We start from the raw sequence: 9,184 nt of genomic DNA on the forward strand, positions 1-9,184 counted from the left end.
ATGCGGTTATCTGTTACAAGAGCACTACTATTGGGGCATGAAGAAACTAGCTAGAGGGGGCCGGGTGGTGGCGCACCTGGTTGAGCACACATTACAATGTGCAAGGACCCGGGGTCCCCACTTATAGAGGGAAAGCTTTGCAAGTGGTGAAGCAGTGTTGCAGGTGTTAGTCTGTCTCTCTTCCTCTCTATCACCCCCTTCCCTCACGATTTCTGGCTGCCTGTATCAAATAAATAAATGTAAATTTAAAAGTTTAAAAAGAAATTAGCTAGAAAAGTTTGTGATACACAAGCTTAAATATATACATTAAACAAAATAGGAAGGAACAAGTGGTTGAGCGCACATGGTGCAATGCACAAGAACCAGAGTTCAAGACCCCAGTCCCCACCTTTAAGGGAAAAGCTTTGTGAGTAGTGAAGCAGTGCTACAGGTGTCTCTTTTTCTCTCTCCCTCTTTATCTGCCTCTACCCTCTCATTTCTGGCTATCTTCTTCTTCTAGCGTGTGCCCTTCTTCCATAGCCAGTTAACAGAGTCAGGTTGAAAGCTGTCAGGAGCTGCTTGTTGCTGGCTTTGAAAGTGACTGGGATCCATGTGGATTCAGTCGGCTAGGAAGGATCGTCAGTTTCCCCAATGAATGGGTACTCACGGGATGCACCACGAGAAGGTCGATCCAATGCATCCCTCTGGCTATCAATATACAATAACTAAAGACAATAAAAAAATTAAAAGAGAAAATAAAAGGTAAAGATGGGTGGATTTTTTTTTTTTTTTTTTTTTTGCCTCCAGAGTTGCTGGGGCTTGGTGACTGCACTATAAATCCACTGCTCCTGGAGGTGATTTCTTCCATTTTGTTGCCCTTGTTTATCATTGTTATTGTTGTTGTTGTTACTGTCGTCGTTGTTGGACAGGACAGAGAGAAATTGAGAAAGATGGGGAAAACAGAGAGGGAGACAGAAAGATACCTGCAGACCTACTTCACCGCTTGTGGGAAGCTGGGGGCACAGACCAGGATCCTTACGCCCGTCCTTGCACTTGGTGCGATGTGCACTTACCCTGCTACTCTACCTCCTGGCCCCTAGATGAGTGGATTTTTAGAGGAGATCCATGTCTTGCTAGAGCTGACCCTCTCAGGCTCCTCCTAGTGAGAAATTCTGAGCAGCAAGAACAGGGAATTGTGGTTAAATGTTAACTGGTGTGTTTATTTCTCTGCAACTGCCTGCTGTTTAATTTGGCCAAGCCTGTGAAGATTCTTTAGTAAGTCTGTGTGTAATTTCTACAACCTTTATACACATGCTAAACATTTATAAAGTGGAAGATTTCTTTTTTTCCCCATCAGTGAACTGAATAAATACTAACATCGCCCCACCCCCTCCAAATATTCTTTGATGTACACAAATGATAAATCAGTAATAATTCATTCTGATCAACTAAAAGTTGTAAAGCAGGTTCTTTGATACGTCAATTAATTTCAGGAAGCAGTGGGCCTTGTTTCTTCCTACTGATTTATATTCTTTTTTTTTTAATTTAATTTTATTTTATTTATTTATTCCCTTTTGTTGCCCTTATTGTTTTATTGTTGTTGTCATTGTTGGATAGGACAGAGAGAAATGGAGAGAGGAGGGGAAGACAGAGAGGAGGAGAGAAAGATAGACACCTGCAGACCTGCTTCACCGCCTGTGAAGCGACTCCCCGGCAGGTGGGGAGCCGGGGTCCGAACTGGGATCCTTATGCCGATCCTTGTGCTTTGCGCCACCTGCACTTAACCCGCTGCACTACAGCCCGACTCCCCTGATTTATATTCTTAAAGTCATAGAATTTTATTTATTTATTTAAATTTTTTGCCTCCAGGTTATCACTGGGCTCTGTGGCTCCACTACAAGTCCACTGCTCCTGGGGGCCATTTTTTCCATTTTGTTGCCCTTGTTATTATTGTTATTGCTTCTTCTTCTAGCGTTTGCCCTTCTTCCGTAGCCAGTCAACAGCGTCAGGTTGAGCCTGATGTAAAGTTTCGAGACCTCCTTTGAATCTGGAGAGGTGGCAGTCGTTGACTATGTGGGTCATAGTCTGTCTGTAGCCGCAGGGGCAGTTCGGGTTGACTCTGGCTCCCCAGCGATGGAACAAAGCGGCGCACCGGCCACGGCCTGTTTGATAGCAATTGAGGAGGGCCCAATCATAACGTGCTAGGTCAAAGCCGGGTTGATGCTTGCAGGGGTCTGTGATGAGGTGTTTGTTCTTTACCTCAGCTGACTGCCAGCTCTGTTTCCAAGAGACTGGAACAGAGAAGTTCAGTGTAGGCATAGGGGACCAGATTGGATGACGAGACATCAAGCGTCGGACAGGGTGGGCGAAGATATCCGCGTATATTGGCAGGTCCGGTCGAGCGTAGACGTGGGAAATGAACTTAGATGATGCCGCATCCCGACGAATATCTGGTGGAGCGATGTTGCTAAGAACTGGTAGCCATGGAACCGGGGTGGAATGGATGGTTCCAGAAATTATCCTCATGGAGGAATATAATTTGGAATCGACCAAGTGGACATGGGGGCTACGGAACCATACTGGGGCACAGTATTCTGCAGTGGAATAGCATAATGCCAGAGAGGATGATCGTAGTGTGGAAGCGCTCGCGCCCCATGAGGAGCTGGCCAGTCTTGCAATGATGTTATTCCTCGCACCCACCTTTGCTGCAGTTTTTATGAGATGTTCGTGAAATGACAGAGTGCGATCGAGAGTAACGCCAAGATAGACTGGCTGGGCTTCATGCCGGATTCTCGTATCGCCAAGCTGCACATTAAGCTCACATGAGGCTGAGGCATGGTGTAGATGGAAAACAGATGATACCGTTTTTGTAGTGCTAGGGATTAGTCGCCATTTTTTACAGTAATCAGATATCAGAGACATGTCTTTCGTGAGTGTTTCCTCGAGGATGTCAAACTTGGATGCCTGAGTTGCACAGCAGATGTCATCGGCGTAGATGAACTTCCTTGAAGAAGTTTCTGGAAGGTCATTGATGTAAATATTAAATAGCGTAGGAGCCAGAACAGAGCCCTGGGGGAGGCCACTTGAGACAAGTCTCCATCTGCTAGACTTGTCACCCAGATGCACCCGGAATCTTCTATTTTGGAGAAGAAACGATATAGTGTTGGCCACCCATGGAGGCAGGCATCTTGAGATCTTGACTAGGAGACCACAGTGCCAGACCGTGTCATAGGCTGCTGTGAGATCAACAAAGACAGCACCCGTCTTTAAATTCTTCTGGAATCTATCTTCAATGTAAGTTGAGAGGGCCAGGGCTTGTTCGCAGGTAGATCTTCCTGGGCGGAAACCAGCTTGGGCGGGTGATAGGAATTTCTCTGTAAGAGGAGAAATTCATGACAGAAGCAGCCTCTCAAGGAGTTTGTAACACACGGAGAGGAGAGAAATTGTTATTGCTGTTGTTGTTGGATAGGACAAAGAGAAATGAAGAGAGGGAGAGTAAATGACTCCTGAAGACCTGCTTCATCGCTTGTGAAGTGACCCCACTGCAGGTAAGGGAGCGGGAGGGGCCGAACCACCGGGATGCTTAAGCAGGTCTGTGCGCTTCATGCCACATGCGCTTAACCCACTGCGCTATCGCCCGGGTGGCCCCCAAGTCATAGAATTTTAGAACTAAGAAAACAGATCTTTTTACATTATATCCTCAAACTCCTTGATGTTTTTAAATTATTTTATTTCATTTTATTTTTATTTATTCCCTTTTGTTACCCTTATTGCTTTATTGTTGTAGTTATTATTAATGTCGTTGTTGTTGGATAGGACAGAGAGAAATGGAGAGAGGAAGGGAAGACAGAGGGGAAGAGAAAGAGAGACACCTGCAGACCTGCTTCACCGCTTGTGAAACGACTCCCCTGCAGGTGGGGAACAGGGCTCCAACCGGGATCCTTATGCTGGTCCTTGCGCTTTGCGCCACGTGCGTTGAACCCGCTTTTTAATTTTTTTTAAGTATTTATTTATTCCCTTTTGTTGCCTTTGTTGTTTTATATTGTAATTATTATTGTCATCGTTGTTGGATAGGAGAGAAATGGAGAGAGGAGGGTAAGACAGAGAAGGAGAGAGAAAGAGAGACACTTGCTGACCTACTTCACCACCTGTGAAGCGACTCCCCTGCAGGTGGAGAGCCGGGGCCTCGAACTGGGATTCTTATTCCAGGTCCTTGAGCTTTGCGCCACGTGTGCTTAACCCGCTGCACTACTGCCCGACTCCCAAACTCTTTGATTTTAACAGGTGAGAAGACTTTAAGCTCCAAAGAGAGAAAAGGCACACTAAACTCAAAGATGAAAGTTAATGAGAAAAAGACATATAGTACATGTTTTATCACAATAATCCTTATAGCAAATTAAGCTTTCTGTGCTTAGAGCTTTCAGTTTCCTCTGTAACCTGGTGGTCCAAGAACAGTATTAGGCCTATAACTGGATAATTGTGGAGTAAGTTTTAACTTTGCGCAGATACCAGAAATATTTGAGAATCACTGCTGCCCCCTGTTGAAATTTTTGAATCTCACAGCCTCTCTAAGTAAAATGGAGTCGTTTTTAATACTGTATTTTTAAAAAGATTTTCGGGACCAGGTAGTGGTGCACCTAGTTAAACACACATATTACAGTGCCCGAGGACCCAGATTCAAGCTCCTGGTTCCACCTTCAGGGGTGAGGCTTCACAAGTGGTGAAACAGAGCTGCTGGTATCTCTTTCCTTTCTCTTCCCATCTCTTGCTTTCTCTCTCTTTCTCTCTCTCCAATAATAAATAGATAAATAAATAATATTTTTAAAGGACTTTCATATCCATAACTTGGGCAAAAAAAGGAAATAGGTGCAAATACCTGGAAATTTTATTTATTTATTTATTTTTACAAAGAAGAGAGAAAATTTTATTAAATATTACCTGAAGATAGCAGAATAGAAAATAGCAGCAAAGAGAAATGGCCACTGAAAAATTTAGTGTTGAGGAACACACACTGTATTTTTCACCATTTGCCATATTTACTGAAAAATCAATGGCAGATCTCTAGGAGGGTGACTGTGATGTGACAAACTCTTATTATAAGTTAACATCCTATTACAACAGTTCATTTGTGTAAAACTTTCTGCTGGACTGGCAAATATTAGTAGCACTGTCAGATAGGAAACAGAAGCTAGAGTCTTCCAAGGATAAGAGCAGAAGGCACATCCTTGAGAATGGTGATGTTTAATTACCTTATTTTAAAAATTATTTTAATGTATTTATTTATAAAATGGAAACACTGACAAGGAAATTTTATTTTAACAAATCATTCTAAATTATTGGTCATAACTTTTCAAATGTTGATTTTTCTCATTAGTAGTTTTATTTTTAATGTAATGTTAGGTTTTTTTTTTAAGATTTTTTATTTATTTATGAGAAAGATAGGAGGAGACAGACAGAAAGAACCAGACATCACTCTGGTACATGTGCTGCCGGGAATAGAACTCAAGACCTCAAGCTTGAGAGTCCAATGCTTTATCCACTGCACCACCTCCCGGACCATGTAATTTTAGTTTTTATCTCAGATGTATAGTTTCCCACTTTTTCAAAATGTGTTATCAGGTATAAGGAGACAGCATAATTGTTATGAAAGAGATTCTGAAGTCCCAGCTTCAACGCCACTGCCCCCTCCCCATGCCCCAACTATCACTATAAGCCAGAATTGTGCAGTGCTTTTACAAAAGGGTGGTGGGAGGGGAGGCGGAGTGCCAGGGTGGGACCATGGCTCCAGGTGTTAAGCGCCCACAGTAGGAAGCACAAGGACCTGTGCAAGGATCCAGGTTCCAGCCCCCATTCCCCATGTGCACGGAATCCGCTTCAAGAGCAGGTCTGCAGGTGTCTTCTCTCTCCATCTCTCTCTCTTTTTTTTTTCTAAGATTTTCATGAGGAAGATGGGGGAGAGAGAAAGAACCAAGTACCAGATATCACTCTGGTACCTGTGCTGCCAGGGATTGAACTCGGGACCTCACTCTTGAGAGTCCAGTGCATTATCCATTGCGCCACCTCCCAGACCACTCTCTCTCTCCATCTCAATTTCACCCTCCCCATTCAATTTCTCTGTCTCATCCAATAAAAATGGGAAAATATGGCCACCAGGCGCAGTGGATTCATAGTACTGGAACCCAGCCCTAGAGATAATCCTGGAGGCAAAAAGTAAAAATAAAAGAGAGAGAAGGGTTACCACATTATCATGGTGGGGTGGCAGCACAGAACTTTGCTGGGGATAGTAGTGTGGAACTATACTCCTATTACAATTTTGTAAATCATTACTAAAAACTTTTTTTTTCCCTCCAGGGTTATTGCTGGGGCTCCATGCCTACACTACGAATCCACTGCTCCTGGAGTTCATTTTTTTCCATTTTGTTGCCCTTGTTGTTTATCATTGTTGTTACTATTATTGTTGTCATTTTTGTTGTATAGGACAGACAGAAATCTCGAGAGAACAGGAAGACAGAGAGGGGGAGAGAAAGACACTTACAGACCTGCTTCACTGCCTGCGAAGCAAACGCCCTGCAGGTGGGGAACCAGGGGCTCAAACCGGGATCCTTGTACTGGTTCTTACGTTTGCACCATGTGTGCTTAACCTGCTTGCTACCACCTGGCCCCCTAAAAATTAGTTTTAAAAGAACAAAAAAATACAACATTAACAACAACAGAAAGAAAAAGGAAGGAAGCAAGGAAGAAAAGTGCTACCATACCTTACTCCTCACCCAGGCACCAATATCATTCCACCAAAGTTCATTGAGTCCCCTCCCCCTTCCACCCTGGCAGTCCATTGCCCAGACCCACTTCATAATAACTCAAGGGTTCAATATCAAAGTCCTCTCTTCATTTGACTTTGCTAGTTTTCTCTTTGTTTCTCTATTTTAAAAAACTATTTTATAGATGGATGGATGGATGGATGGATGGATGGATGGATGGATGGTTGGGAAAGATAGAAAGAACCAGACATCACTCTGGTACATGAGCTGCCGGGGATCAAACTCAAGACCTCATGCTTGAGAGTCCAATGCCTTATCCACTGCACCAGCTCCTGATCTACTTTCTTTGTTTCTCTATTTTCTTCATTTTGGAAAGAGCATTCAGTATTGTCCTTTTATATAAGTCCCTTTAGAATTTCTTGTGGGACCAGTTCAGTGAAAGTGGATCCTTTTAATTATTTACATGAAAAGCTCTTCATTTGCTCCTTCAAACCTGATTGATAATCTTGCTGGATAGAGTGCTCCCGGGTCTTTTCCACAAATAGAATTTTTTTTTTTTTGCCTCCAGGGTTATCATAGTGGCCTGGTGCTTACACTGTGAATCTACTGCAACTGGAGGCTATTTTTTCCCTTTTTGTTGCCCTTGTTTGTTGTTGTCATTGTTATTATTGTTCTTATTGCTGTTGTTGTTGTTGGATAGGAGAAAAAAATTAGAGAGGAGGGGAAGACAGGGGGAGAGAAAGATAGATACCTGCAGACCTGCTTCACCGTTTGTGAAGCGACTCCCATGCAGGTAGGGAGCTGGGGTCTCAAACCGGGATCTTTATGCTGGTCCTTGTGCTTCGTGCCATGTGTGCTTAACCCGTTGTGCTACCACCTGGCCCCCTAGATTTTTTTAGCAGTAAAAAAGAAAAAAAGAAACTATAAAAGTATTAGTTTAGAAAGTCTAAATAGGGGGACCGGGCAGTAGCACAGTGGGTTAAGCGCACACATGCATATAGAGTAAGGACCTCAGTTCAAGCCCCCAGCTCCCCACCTGCAGGGGAGTCACTTCACAGGCGGTGAAGCAGGTCTGCAGGTGTCTATCTTTGTCTCCCCCTCTCTGTCTTCCCCTCCTCTCTCAATTTCTCTGTCCTATCCAACAACAATGACATCAATAACAACAACAATAACAACTACAACAATAAAAAAATAGGACAACAAAAAGGGAAATAAGTACATAGAAAAAGAAAAAAGAACGGCTGGGGGAGTCCGGTGGTAGTGCAGCAGGTTAAGCACAGGTGGCACAAAACACAAGGACTGGTATAAGGATGCCGGTTCAAGCCCCTGGCTCTCCACCTACAGGGGAGTCACTTCACAGGTGGTGAAGCAGGTCTGCAAGTGTCTATCTTTCTCTCCCCCTCTCTGTCTTCCCCTCCTCTCTCCATTTCTTTCTGTTCTATCCAACAACAGCAATAATAACAAGGACAACAAAATGGAAAAAAATGCCTAGCAGGAGCAGTGGATTCGTAGTGTGCATAATAATTTTCATGCCTGAGACTTTCAGGTCCCAGGTTCAATCCCCAGCACCTCATAAAACAGAACTGAGCAGTGCTCTCCATTAAAAAAAGAAGAAGAAAGAAAGAAAGAAAAGAAAGAAAAAATTCTGTTTTTTTTTATTGTGGATAGTGCTTACATGACAAATCTACCACTCCAGGCAGTCATTACTTTTTCTTTTTAAAACATTTTTGGATAGAGACAGAGAGAAATTGAGAGGAAAGGGAGAGACTGAGGGGGAGAGACACCTGCAGAGAGAAAGTTACTTACAGAGCTGTTTCATAGCTTGTGAAGCTTCTCCCCTGCAGGTGGGGATGGGGGCTTGAACTTGGGTCCTTGCTCATGGTAACATATATGGTCAACTGGGTACAACATGATCCTACCAACTTATTTATTGATTGATTTATCTTTACCAAAGCAATGTACAGTTCTGGCTGCTAGTGGTGTGGAGGATTAAGCCTGGGACTTAGGAGTTTTGTTTGTTTGTTTGTTTGTTTCTGGTTTTTTGCCTCCAGGGTTATCAATGGGGTTTGGTGCCTGCACTACTAATCCACTGCTCCTGGAGGGCATTTTTCCCATTTTTGTTGCCCTTGTTGTTGTCATTATTATTGCTGTTGGATAGAACAGAGAGAAATCAAGAGAGGAGGGGAAAATAAAGAGGAGGAGAGAAAGACAGACACCTGCAGACCTGCTTCACCACTTTCAAAGTGACCCCCCACCCCGCAGGTGGGGAGCCGGGGGCTCTAACCGGAATCCTTACCCGGGTCCCTGCACTCAGCACCATGTGTGTTTAACCCACTGTGCTACTGCCCAACCCCCAGCCTGGACTTTGGAGCTTAGGAATGAAAGTCTTTTGCATGACTACTATGCTATCTCGCCAGCCCTGATCATCTATTCAGATCAGCATATTT

Source organism: Erinaceus europaeus, chromosome 2 (genome assembly GCF_950295315.1).
Source record: "Erinaceus europaeus chromosome 2, mEriEur2.1, whole genome shotgun sequence".
In the NCBI taxonomy this organism is placed as follows: domain Eukaryota; kingdom Metazoa; phylum Chordata; class Mammalia; order Eulipotyphla; family Erinaceidae; genus Erinaceus; species Erinaceus europaeus.